We start from the raw sequence: 14106 nt of genomic DNA, 5'->3' as shown, positions 1-14106 counted from the left end.
AGACCAGAATAAAATATTAGAGTCATTGATAGTGCATTTCTCAAAGTCTAGACTTTTACTTCTTAAATACTATTATTTATATCAATTAGATCTTAAATGATATCTGACCTAATGCATAGTTATAAAAAGCATTTCTCTAATTCTTCAAGGGCACAGACTGGCTAAACACAAACTTAATGTAAGTTTCTCAACAAAGCACATCAATATCTCTCAGTCTTTAGCCTCCGAATTCAGATTTACAGCGACATCTCACTTTTCTCCAAGAATGATGAGCAAGCACTGACTTTAAATTAGTCTTAAACAAAATACCCACCATAGTCATTTTTTCCCAAACCCAGGAATTCTCTTCCACATGTAATTTATTGTCTTCTTCCAGATGCTGATATCCCCCACAATTCACAAATGTCAGTTTCCTCAATTTGGACATATAAAGAAGTTAATAAATCAATGTATTTCTCACCAGCCACTTAGTTATACATATATCGTATAGAATCACTTTCTACTGCTTACCAATCTTGTCAGCCCTCCTTTGCCTACTGAATAAAATCTAAAGTCTTTGTTTTACAAGGCACTTATGACATTTCTGCAACAGACCTTTCCATTTATATCTCCTACTACCATATTACCATCCTGTTCCTTATTCTCTTAATCTCCAGAAAAAAAAAGTCACTCAACTACTCATATACTTAATTATCAAATGTTTCTTGAAGTTCAGAGTAAGAAACATGGCATGATATCTGCGGGCTGGGGATCCAGTAAATGTAAACACCCTTCCTGCCCTGAAAGAGCTTAAGGACTAGTGACTGAGTCAGACCCTAAAGATGAAAATGCAATGAGTATTTAAAAGAGTAAGGAAAAGATGTTTTCAAAAATGTTCACATGGGGATATAAATTAGATACTGAGGAAAGTCTCATTGTAGAAATTTTCTTATCTTGCGTCTTAAAGAATGAGTAAAATGTGGTCATGTTTAGTGCTTAGGGAATAGGAGGAAACAATACGAGAGAGTAAATTTTGTGCTGTTATTTTACTGGTCTTCCCACCTGTCTGTGTACTTAGTTCTTACTCAAATGTCTTCGTGACCCATTTCAGAATGTAACCTTCATGTTAAAGCCTTCCCAAAATCTCAGAATAAATTTATCATCCTAATCACCTTGTATTGCCATTTATATAATCACTAATCACATACTCTATGTTTTCTCCTAGATAGTAATTTCTTGAGTGAAGAATCTTGTACAATACTTTAATCTCTCCAACAACCCTCCAGCTCCTGGTAGAATCTAGTAGGTTATAGCAATGTAAGTTGAATCCTGAGATAATTTGGGCCTAAAGAGATTGCCTTACCAGCCTAGATCAAACAGTAAGTTAATGCAAAGTCAAGATGAAACATGAGTCTTCTAGTTTTGAATTGTGTTTTTCATCAAGATTTCATAAAGTTATTAGTTTTGATATTATTGCCTTAATTTGCTGAGTTTCTGAATTTAACAATGGATAAACATTTTTGAAGTATTGGAAATGGAACAAACAGTCCCAGTCACTCAGGTATGTTCTTGGGGAGTCACCTTGATGTCAGAAAACACTGCAATGAAATGATCACATGTCTCCAAGTCTTCTTCTGTATTGCAGACAGTAAAGCTTTCTGCATACAGTTAGTAGGTCATGGTGAAAGATATTTGGATTACTTCTCTCAACTTCATTCCACTCTCATTCTATTCAAAGACAATAGAGTTAGAAATAAAAATCTCAGATTAATTTGTAGCTAGATACAAAATGTAAGTCAGAATTTGCTAATTAGATGCATTTGTGTGAAAATTAGACAATAGAATGACTGATAGCATCTTTCAGATGCTGCAGGAAGACAGATTATCTCTAGGAGAAGTGAGTACTGCCCAGTCACCGGTGTCATGACTGTGGTATATGCAACCTGGACATTTTATTGACCTTGGGTAGTAGCAGTGGTAGCGGTGAGGCCTAAAAGCCCAAGGTCTAGTGGTAGTGTCCTAATTTGCACTCCTCTATCCCTTCCGAGTCCCTGAGTTCAATCACTTTTTTCTTAGAAGTGTTTTGGCCAGTTTCTGTTTTCTGCACAGTCCTGACTGATGGAGTGTTCAATAACATTTGCCAGCAGATTCACCTTTAGAAAATCTTAAGTACTTTTTGTGTCTTTGTTTACTGCCTTGTATATTGTCCAAAGCCGTATGCTTTATGTTAAAATAGATAACAAGGAGATTCATTGGATATTCCCCAGGGGCTAACACCAGGCAGGAAACTAAATCTGAACATATTTGATGATTAAAAGGAATTTCTGTGGATTTAAGAGTAATCTTCAAATGCATAAATAATTGGTTAATCAAAGTCAGTTTCATAATTTCCCAAACTGTTTCTAATTTATTAAGCTCTTCAGATACTTTAGTATTTTAGAATCTTAGCAATGCTTCAGAATTATTATGCACTTTTTTGATCTCTAAATATAATACTTAAATGACATTGAGCATCATTAGAAAATAGTCTCCAACTGCTTCTTAAATGCTGAGTCAAAGGCAGGGAAGTTATGAAAAATAAATGAAGTAAAGCCAAGATGTTTACTCTCAAAGCAGGAGGCACTAATCTTGTGACAATGCTCTGTTCCACTGGCATTGTTATTGCTGCCACATGGAGTGATTGATGGGGATTTAATCATTTTATCTAATGCCTCCTGGTATCAGGGAATGATATATGCTACAGCACAGCTTTTAGAACATTCCAAAATTTTCTCAATGTAAGAAATTGGGTACAGAGCTGCAAATGCTGTTTCTTTTTTTTTTTTTTTTTCTTACCTACATAATCTGAAACAGTTTGGAGATCCTTTGATACCGATTACACAGAACATGAGATTACATACCTTTATTATAGATGACAAAATTGTAATTGATTATTCCTACTGATGTAATATTCCTAATCACAATATTAGATTATTTCTAATGACATATAATATTAACAACTGTTAACTATATGTTTAAGTGGTGTTTAAATTAAACAAGATAATTGCACCTATCTGACATTACATGTTTTAATACAAAGCTCTTGAAGCATAGATAATATTCAGATTACATTGGGTCAGGCACAGTGGCCCATGCCTGTAATCCCAGCACTTTGGGAGGCTGAGGCAGGAGGATCACTTGAGGTCAGGAGTTCGAGACCAGCCTAGCAACATAGTTAAACCTCATCTCTTCCCAGAATACAAAAATTAACTGGGCGTGGTGATGTGTGCCTGTAGTCCCGGCTACTTGGGGGCTTGGAGAATCTCTTGAACCCCAGAGTTAAGTTGGAGGTGCAGTGAGCTGAGATCGTGCCACTACACTCTAGCTCGGCGACAGAGCAAGACTGCGTCTCAAAAAGAAAAAAAAAAAATTGCATTGGCTATATTCGTTTTTAAGGTTTTTAGAGCATAATTTATTATTATAGGTATTCTTTAGAGCAACTGGATAATTTGTTAACTTGATATACTTGATAACAAGTAAATGCTAGCATACCTAATTATTATGCTAATATTGGTGTCAATATATTTGTTCAATGCAGTTGGTGAGAGGAATTGAACTCAACTCCACTGAGTTCTGGGGTGAGCTAATGACAAAACTTTGTGGAGAGGTTGGTCAATGTGCTAAAGCAATCAGTGTTTGCTAACTGGCACTTAGTGGATTAGTGTCTTCCCCTCTCACAGAGTCTGGGAGATAGAGCCCTTATGTTTGTTTTGTTTTGTTTCTCTCTGAATCTGAGCACAGAAGAGTAGATAGAGCTCTTAACGTTTCTTGATGATATCCTTTCAAAGGGATGGGTCCTAGGTCTTTGGAAGAAACATTCTTTAAATTTTAAAACTAGCAAAGGGCTGGGAGGAGGCTTCTATCCCGAAGGGGCAGAGAAAGACTTCACAATTGCAAGCTTTATGAAGTAAAAGTACTAAGACAAGGGAAGTCAGGGGCTTATACTAAGGAAGAATCCTGACTGAAGTTTAGTTCAGCTGCAGAGAACACTATGACTATCTTGATCACTAACCACTGGGAAGTAAACTGATATCTCGAAAAATTGTATTTGCTTAACAAGCTACAAAAATGCCTATTAAATTATGTTTCAAACTTATGCCTTAGCCATTCTACTGATATTTCCCTCTTGGAAATGCATTTGTGATATTTTAAGTATTTTATGATTTATTTATTATCCTATGTTATACTGACCTATTAAGAATTTAAGGTATATAGTGGTGTTGTATTTCTCTGAATATTTCGCAGACCTCCAATTGATCTAATTTTTATTCACATCAAATTCAAATTTGACATTTGAATATTGAGAATACATGTTCTATATATTTATTTTCTTTTCTTTTTTTTTTTTTTTTTGAGACGGAGTCTCGCTCTGTCGCCCAGGCTGGAGTGCAGTGGCCGGATCTCAGCTCACTGCAAGCTCCGCCTCCCGGGTTCATGCCATTCTCCGGCCTCAGCCTCCCGAGTAGCTGGGACTATAGGCGCCCGCCACCTCGCCCGGCTAGTTTTTTGTATTTCTTAATAGAGACGGGGTTTCACCGTGTCAGCCAGGATGGTTTCGATCTCCTGACCTCGTGATCCGCCCGTCTCGGCCTCCCAAAGTGCTGGGATTACAGGCTTGAGCCACCGCGCCCGGCCTATATATTTATTTTCTACTAAGCTTATTTTATTTATTCTGAAAATTGTGCTTCTGCTTTAATACATTCATACTTTCTCTGGGATTCCGTTAATTCTTGATTAATGACTCTTTGCCTTATCAGTACACCTTAATCTATATACTCGCTTAGTTTTTAATCTTTTCTTACTGAATAGTCTTAATCTTCTGAGACTCTGTCTTTTGAAATTGTAACTACATGTATATATTTATCACTTTTACTTCTTTTGTGTAACTTCTCCAGCTGTGTTTCTTCTTCCTTAAAATATTGTAATGGAAAGGCCAGTCTAATAAATCTCCGGGACAAGGGTCAGATAATGTTTATTTTCACTTTTAAAATTGCATTTCCACGGCCGGGCGCGGTGGCTCAAGCCTGTAATCCCAGCACTTTGGGAGGCCGAGTCGGGCGGATCACGAGGTCAGGAGATCGAGAACATCCTGGCTAACACGGTGAAACCCCGTCTCTACTAAAAATACAAAAAAAAAAAAAAAAAACTAGCCGGGCGAGGTGGCGGGCGCCTGTAGTCCCAGCTACTCGGGAGGCTGAGGCAGGAGAATGGCGTAAACCCGGGGGGCGGAGCTTGCAGTGAGCTGAGATCTGGCCACTGCACTCCAGCCTGGGAGACAGAGTGAGACTCCGTCTCAAAAAAAAAAAAAATAAATAAATAAATAAATAAATAAAATTGCATTTCCTGTTAGTTCCCTCTGTAATACTCAAGCTTGCAGTTCTACATTTTGAGGCATTTTTAAAATGAGTTTGCCATGTAAGCTTTCTCATCTCTACAATCAAGGTAAATAATAATATTATCATTTTATTAATTTGACCTTGACAAAATGTACTGTTTACATTTGACTCATCAGTGAGAGTACTTGTTTTATCTTTACATTAATTCAGAAAAAATTAAATACTGCTGAAAAAACTATGAACATAATTTTGAGCATCCATAGTTTTGAGTACTACGGTAAACCATTTACATACCTCACTTTCCTTGGATCACAGAATTGAATCATTATATTACTAGTTGATAGCATTGTGATAGTATTCTCATTTATGATTGGAGTGTATGGTAGTGATTCTTATATTTCAGAGTGCAAAAAAATCATGTTTCATTATTTTTGAAGCATAGGTTTTCTGAACCTCACAAAAGTGATTTAATTCAATATCTGGAATTTAGATATATGCGTTTTGCTTGACCCTAGGTGATTCTGAAGCAGGTGATCTTATAAACAGACATTGAAAAAAACAGTACTATAGGAAAGAATTTGGGGAAAGATTAGTTCATGAGCTCTCTGTAGAATTTAGATCAAGTATAAAGAATAGCATAGCTGTAATGTCATAACCTTATGACAAATAGTTTCTTAACATTCTCTTTAGTGTTTATACTTTTCAAAACAACCAATTATACTTTAATAAAAAATATTTTTAAGTTACTTTCAAATTAAGAAGCCATATATACAAGTGCCTTATTCTACTGTTTTTGTGTTTTTAAGATTTAGTATGAAACATTGTTGCAATTTAAAATTTTACCTTTCTTCAGTCAAAATCAAGATATTTGTGTTTATATTAATTCATTTTTTAAATTTATATACATCTTGGGCAAATGTCTTCAGATTAATTTTGCATTCTTTGAGATTATCATGTGTTCATCTTAGGTAATTTGAAAATGGTATAGTGATGTGTGTGTGTGTGTGTGTGTGTGTGTGTGTGTGTATGCCTGTGTGTGTACATTTGCATGTGTACATGTAAGAGTAAACTCATCATTTGAACAATAAAAATTAGTTTCAGTTTTTCAATTTAATTATTTCCATATCTCTTTCAAGTAGACTTAGCTGACATTATTGAACATCTTCTAAGATTCATACTTTCTGTTTACACTTTTCTTATTTCTCAGTGAGAAAGAAATATTTAAGCAAGAGGTTTGCAAACCATTCTTTTCCATTACCAGAGAGTTACCTCTGGGAAAGAAAGATCACACAGCATGTTTACATATCTGAACCAGATGACGGGTCTATTGGAAAACGCACTAGTGGTATTTGCTAGTAGGAGATTTCTATGGGATGCTTTTAATACTTTGGACCTAGTCTAATGTTGCTTATGGTAACCTAGAATGTATACATTTATACACTCAGGAAAATGTCATAAATGCTATGTAACTATATATTTATAAAACGAGGTGTTTTGTGACCAAAATGCTTATTTTCTGTTTTGAAATATAGATGCATATATATATATATGGGAATTAACACATTTCTTTGGCCAGAGTATTTTTTTCTGCTTCTCTAGTCCCTTGTAATTACTTCTGTCAGTAAGGCATAATGACAGCACTGATTTGTGTGAGTTTGATTTGAAAATTTAATTGTGTTTTACCATCCATCATACATGATTTATAAACAAAAGAAGTGTACTTTTATCTCCCAATTGATCGTGATATGCATTGTTAATCTGAATGGTATCTTATATTAGAGAACTATATCAGGCTAAATATCTATACTTACTCATATTTATCTACACATGTATCTATCTATCCCTCTATTTCTATAAATCTTTGCCTTTGTCTACATTCCATTTAGATACACATAAGTATATATATTTATGTATTTATAATATCTACACTTATATTTTATATTATGGATATATAAGCGCTCTATTAATAAAAGTGAAATATACCAACTAGATATTAGAAGCAGGCTTCATTTGATAATGTGCAGACATTGGTTACTTAAGAAAAAATTTGAAGACTTAAAAATTTGCAACCCCAGAATGCAATATGTATGGCAGGGCCATTTTTGGAGATTAATACTGTTACCAACCTCCTCCTCTTGCTAATGGAATGTATTTAAACAAAACCACAAGTAAGGAGGTAATTAGGCAAAAAGTGCTTCACCTTCCAAAGGGATTGGGGCAAAGTTTTATGAGGATTTGCTTAGAGATTAAGAAATAAGATTTCCTTGGAATGTGAATTGTAAACAAAAGATGTGTGATTATCTTGCTTAATAAACAGCATTGTTTTGTGCTTCACATGCCTGTCAACCTCTTTGAGGTCCCTGCAACGAGCATTCACAAAATATGTGTCCATGCGTCCTCATTTCATTCTTACCATATCCTGCTTGTTGTCATCCTTATATGAAAGGGAACCTGAATTTGATAGTTAGAGTCCATACTTTTGATGCCCATTCTTTTGATTTTTAAAAGATATTGGCACAAGTTATTAGTAATTTTAGTAAATGCCTTCCTTAATTCTCCTCTTTCTTCCTTGTGAAGAGGGCTGATAAGATTAATGTCACAACTTTTTTTTTTTTTCAGGGGGGGTTATGTGAGGGACAGTATTTTTTGTTTGTTTTCAATTTTTACAGAGCAAAAGGCATTAATAAACTCAGGAAAACTTAGACATATCTAGAGAGAGAGTAGCATCACTTGAGAGAAATATTGCTATCAATTCAACCTAGATTAGATAAATAGACAAGTTAAAAACTTTAAATATCCACATACACAGAGGTAAAAACCTCCATTAATTTTGTTGAGGCATTGCAAGATCCTAAGCATCTTTCTGTATTGATCAGAGGAGTAGTACTTTAAAATTTGTGATTCCACTAAAGTTTACATAAATCTTTTAACAGGTGTTACCTCCTAGAACAGTACTACACAAAATATCATTTGTGGATCTTCTCCGGTGACCACTAACTGTTTATTCATTTTCCATGATGACAAGCGCAGAAATGGAAAGTAAACGTTTGGAAACTTTTATAGCAACTTGACATCAGTGCAATAGGCCAGAATGGTATCAGTGGGCTTGTCTCGACGAATGAAATATAGACCAGTAAGGGTGCTGTCAAAGTCTCAAGTGGTGGGAGCTATGTACTGGAATCATTTTACAACGTGTAATGCTTTAAAGTTACTTTGCTAAATGTAAAAATAAGTACGAAATAGATACAATGACAAAATTATTTGGTTGAAAGATATTTAAACTGAACTATAATTTTAGTGACTGAGGAGAGACTGAAAATGAATGTGTAACATCACTGAATTCTTATTGAATTAAAAGAGAAATGCAGCCGGGTGCAGTGGCTCACGCATGTAATCCCAGCATTTTAGGAGGCCAAAGCGGACAGATCACGAGGTCAGGAGATCGAGATCATGGTGAAACTCCGTCTCTACTAAAAATACAAAAAAGCTAGCCGGGCGAGGTGGCGGGCGCCTGTAGTCCCAGCTACTCGGGAGGCTGAGGCAGGAGAATGGCGTGAACCCGGGAGGCGGAGCTTGCAGTGAGCCGAGATCGCGCCACTGCACTCCAGCCTTGGTGACAGAGGGAGACTGTCAAAAAAAAAAAAAAAAAAAAAAAAGAAGAAGAAGAAGAAGAAGAAGATGAGAGAAATGCAATAAAGAGAAATGACTATTCTGAAGGTTCTTAAGTTGCTTTAAAAATTTCCTTTCAATTTTCATCAACATACCTCTGAAAGACTAGTTTTTCTACTATACATATTAGTACAATAAAACAGAAACAAATCAGATATACATTTCCCCTGAGAGTAGCAGAATTTTTCAATCCAACCTAAATTAAATATTAACAACCTAAAAATGTTTAAACCTTCATATACACATCATTCATTCAACAGGTGCATAAGTATTTAGTAAGTAATCATTTTTCATTTTTTACCTATTAATCACTTTTTCACAGACTTTCATTGAATAACATGAGTAGTTTTCATAATTCTTTACATATGTTATATTCTGATTTTCACCATTTTAAATATAATTTTGAATCTAAAATTTTAAAATGGAATTTTTTGTGAATATTTTTATCTTTTTATTTTTCTTTTCTAGTAACTCATTTTTATTGTATATATTAAAATATCAGATCTCAATGGATTGAGAAGCTCTTCCATGCAGCATAGTTTGAGGCTACCTTGAATCAAGGCATCAAATGTTCCCTAGAGGTAAGCTTAGATGCATTTTACAGGAAAGCACTGGGACATTTTTTAGTCTAGAAAAACAAGGGTCAGGTTGAATGACATAATGGGTGAAACAATGATCAGATGAAAGAGATGACTCCTCTTCAGTACAGGTATGATGTGTATTAGGTAATTGCTTCATTTTTGAATATTTTGGTGAATAAATCACCTACACTAATCTGTTTCAATTATTTTACTTACTATGGAAACAAATAACACTGAAAATTTCTAGTACAATTAATAGTTATGTGTTCTAACTGGAAATAGATACTACTAATTCTAAGAATTGACATTTTCTGTAGTAAAGCATTTACATACAGATTTTAGAGAATGTTCTTATAAATGAAATGAGAAATTTATTTCATGTAATATTTGGGGAAAAATATTTGTCCAAGAAAAAATTGTTCCTAACTGGCAAAATATAAAAAGTGAAAAATATTACTATGGAGTCTTTCTAATAACAATGAACCCAACTTAAACAATTTAGCCGTAGGGATGGTGGGTATATTAATACTACTGACTCATTTTTTGGGATGGTGTTAATAAAAACACAAGAGTAACTGAGGACTGTGCTCTGTAAAAATTATTTTCTATTCATGTCAATTTCTGATTATTTTTTCCAGAGACATACCATATTACTAATTTACCTGCTTAAAGCATAGAAACAGCATTTATCAATTGGTAGACAATCTGAAGATAAATAATTCATCATATTGTGATAGATAACTTAAACTTTAATTACTCAGATAAAACCACTTTCATTATAAAACATGCTATATATTATACAACCAAATCCCTTCATTAAATTCTATTAACACAATTAATAAACAATTCACCCAGTGCATCGCTGTCTTTATCATTGGTTTACTTTTGAGTTATTAAACTTCAGGGAAGATGGCCCCACATGAATTTCAAATATCACCTATTTATTTAACCAATAAATACTGCACATAATGCCTTTTTTGTGCTTGTGAAAATAAAATTCAGTACTTGTTTGTCTTTCAAGGACAATAGAATCTCCTAGATTTAAATTCAAATAGTAAAATGTGCTAAGGAATTGGAGAGAGAAAATAAATTCAGGTAACAACTTAGCGGTGACCTTTACCTTCTCTAGAGACTCTGAGCATCCTGGGGAAAGAGATACTGAAGCTGTATTTTTCTGTTACAGCATTGCTATTTAGTAAGTATCTCAGAATCAAGATCTGCACAAATTACCTTTACTCTTTGCTGTATGTAGTTTGGTATTTTTTAAAGATAAGAGAAAAGGAATTGGACTGTTTTCAACTTAAGATCAAATCCAACCTCACACCTCTAAGAGTCTCTAATATTTCTCGACCCATTCATTGATGTTTTCTTCCTTAAAATGTCAGTATTCCTTGTATAGACCTAACCAGATACAAAGGCACCGTTTTTACAGAAAGGTGTTTTGAGTTCAGGGTAGTCAGAATTTTTCATTAGTAATGTGTTTACCAATCTGGACACAGAAATTTAGACAAAACCAAAAGTTTATTGTATTTCAACCAAAAAATGTATTAAAATAAATGGAGCAGAAAGATAAATTATAATTTCCATACTGACATTATTCTTCACTTTCAGAAGAAGGAAAAATAATTTTCTAACAACTTTAGTGTATTGCTTTTGAAAACCTTTGCCCCCATCTTGAACTTTTTTTGGGGTTTGAATAGATTTTAACAGGATGTTTTACTTAATGACAGAGTTTTAGGTTGAATTACACATCATTAAGATCAAATAAAAGAATTAGAAAGTGTAGTTTCATTTTTTAAAAAAAACTCACTTGCTATCAATTCCATACTTAAAATTAAATTCAAGTTTAACCCTCAATTTATATTTGTGGACACTCATCTGTACCACATGAACATTTAAAGAAAAATATATGTATGATTATATGATTTAGCTATCTCAATGTCAAAACAATAAAATGCATTCTCAAATGTTTAATATTGAGTTTAATATAAAAATTGTGATAAATGCAAATAAAATAGACCTCAAAATAGATACAATTGCAGAATTTAAAAAATGGTTTTTGAACTTGTAGGGAAAGGGAAGCAAAGAGATATCATTAAAATTTGGCCCTGAGGCCCCTAGATGCTTCCAATAAAGGCCAATTTTACCAGTTGGCTTCCCCAGTCGTAGCATCCTAAACTCAATTATGTCTTTTTAGGAGGTTTAGATTTTCAGGCCCAAAGAGCAAAGTGAAATAACGAAATTATGCTAGAACAAATTTTCATCTCTTAAATTCTCCATAAATCATATTTAAGAAGGTGCACCTGAAATTTTGGAAGGAGTTTTAGATGGTCAAGTTTATAAAAATACAAAAAGTGGAGAATCTTTGAAATATATTTTATGAAATTATCTTTTTTTTTTTTTTTTTTTTTTTTTTTTGAGACGGAGTCTCGCTCTGCCGCCCAGGCTGGAGTGCAGTGGCCGGATCTCAGCTCACTGCAGGCTCCGCCTCCCGGGTTCACGCAATTCTCCTGCCTCAGCCTCCCCAGTAGCTGGGACTACAGGCGCCTGCCACCTCGCCCGGCTAGTTTTTTGTATTTTTTAGTAGAGACGGGGTTTCACCGTGTCAGCCAGGATGGTCTCGATCTCCTGACCTCGTGATCCGCCCGCCTCGGCCTCCCAAAGTGCTGGGATTACAGGCTTGAGCCACCGCGCCCGGCCATGAAATTATCTTTACTCATTTTTATAGTACTCTAACCAACAAGAGATACTGTGATTAGACGTCATAGTTTTTATTTAAATGATACAAAAACTTCTTTTATATTTTGAAAGTCTTTGGAAAAATAAAGGAGAAAGCCAAAGAACATTACACCTATTTTTTTGATGAGATATGAGGTAAGGTTATACTTCTTGTTAAATTTACAAAGTTGATTCTATTCCCAATAAGTTATAAAATTTATGTGAATATGTACATTTTATAAGGTATTACATATAATGTATACTGTGTATCTGTATGTATGTGTATATTCATGTAAATAAGTTGATTTAAACATTTGGTGCCAGAAAAAAAATCTCTTATATAAATTAAATTTTATTTAAATAAAGTAAATATGAACTAACAGATTTCTCTCTTTGCCACAAATATCAAGAAAGCCAAAATTAAATATAGTACAGAAAGGAGAACCTAGATCTTATGTAAACACACCCATATCATATGACAAAAGTTTTAAAGTGTATTATTATATAATGTGTTTATCCCTTAAAGGTAGTAATTAAATTTAAAACAAAGGTTTTATATTACAACTTTAACTTTTCAAATTTTTTTAGATTATTTTTGTTGATATAAGTTCTGAATTATTTTCTATGTGTTTTAAGAGTGAGACACTTTTCATGTATTGAAAATGAGTGGGTTTAGAAGTAAATTCTTGTTTTTAATATGAGTCCAACTATATTCTTTATTCTTAAATATTCTACTATTCTAGTCTTTTCCTTCTTTGTCTATCTCAATAATGAAGTTACTGCTTTCCAACTGTACTAATCTCTATCATACTTCTCTGTCAAGGACACTTCAATTTTGTTCCCAAAATTTCTTTCATAATTCAATTTATTTAGTAGCTCTTATGTAAAAACATCTTCGTAAAATTCCATTTTAAGCAAGAGTCGACACTAATAACTAGCATTTTATGTTTTATACCTATTCTATCTATGAAAATACAATGTCATGGAAGTCATGTAATTTTTAAAGTGTCAGGGCCAAAATATAAACTTTACTTCTTCATTATGCAAGTATTCTGGGGTTCTTTTCTGCTATATGATTGACATTGGACTTGCTAGCAAAATAGTCCATCTAATAGGAATTTATCAGTCAATGGTTTTCTTCTCAGGAACACTACAAAGTTGTGAGAAGCAAATCAGAATGCTAGCCACACAGTATAAAAGAGGTTGTAAGGAAATACACATTAAGGACCGTAACATAATCTTTTGGGGGATTTTTGAAACATTCTACAATATCAATGTGTATAGGGTTCGTTATATTTTACCAAGGAGGAATATATATTCTTGCTTAAATAGCCATAATTACTATTACTTTCATAATACAATTAGGTTATCAGTAAAATATTGACGATTTCTCCTTTCAGACAAGAAAGTAAGTGGTGTAAGATTCATTTCCTTATTGGAAACAACCAAAAATTGAAGACCAAAAGGGAGAGCGATCACTGAGCGGTGGGAGAAAAATGGAGTACTGTGATTCCCCTTGTTTATTGCCTTGAGAAAATTTCCAGGGTCAGGAACAAGAAACTGAGGTGAAGCTTGAAAGACTCCCTGAGATGAAGAGATGGGGCTGAGATTCTGTGGAGTCAAGGCAATGAGGGTTCGCAAAACAAAGTGCAGGAGATTAAAGAGTTGTACAGTGTCAACAACAACAACAACAAAAATCACAGAAAAAAAAACTAAATATGTTGAATGTATTCAGGAATGAGAAATGAGGATTACAACCTGAAATACACAGCTCTGCCAAAACA

At 33.9% G+C, this 14106-nt stretch overlaps 1 long non-coding RNA gene across 4 annotated transcripts in view; it reads right to left on the bottom strand.

The window, feature by feature from the left end:
* Positions 1-418: 418 nt before the first annotated feature.
* Positions 419-14106, bottom strand: part of LOC105471086 (uncharacterized) — a 180486-nt gene continuing 166798 nt past the window's right edge. The window contains exon 8 of one of the 4 annotated variants that reach the window (XR_011624250.1): positions 419-1707. This is a non-coding gene — a long non-coding RNA (uncharacterized lncRNA). The remainder of the gene's footprint in view (positions 1708-14106) is intronic. The other 3 variants (XR_011624249.1, XR_011624248.1, XR_980974.2) reach the window with 3 other exon arrangements.

Source organism: Macaca nemestrina, chromosome 6 (assembly GCF_043159975.1).
Source record: "Macaca nemestrina isolate mMacNem1 chromosome 6, mMacNem.hap1, whole genome shotgun sequence".
NCBI lineage: Eukaryota > Metazoa > Chordata > Mammalia > Primates > Cercopithecidae > Macaca > Macaca nemestrina.
This window is presented reverse-complemented; position numbering and strand designations above follow the sequence as displayed.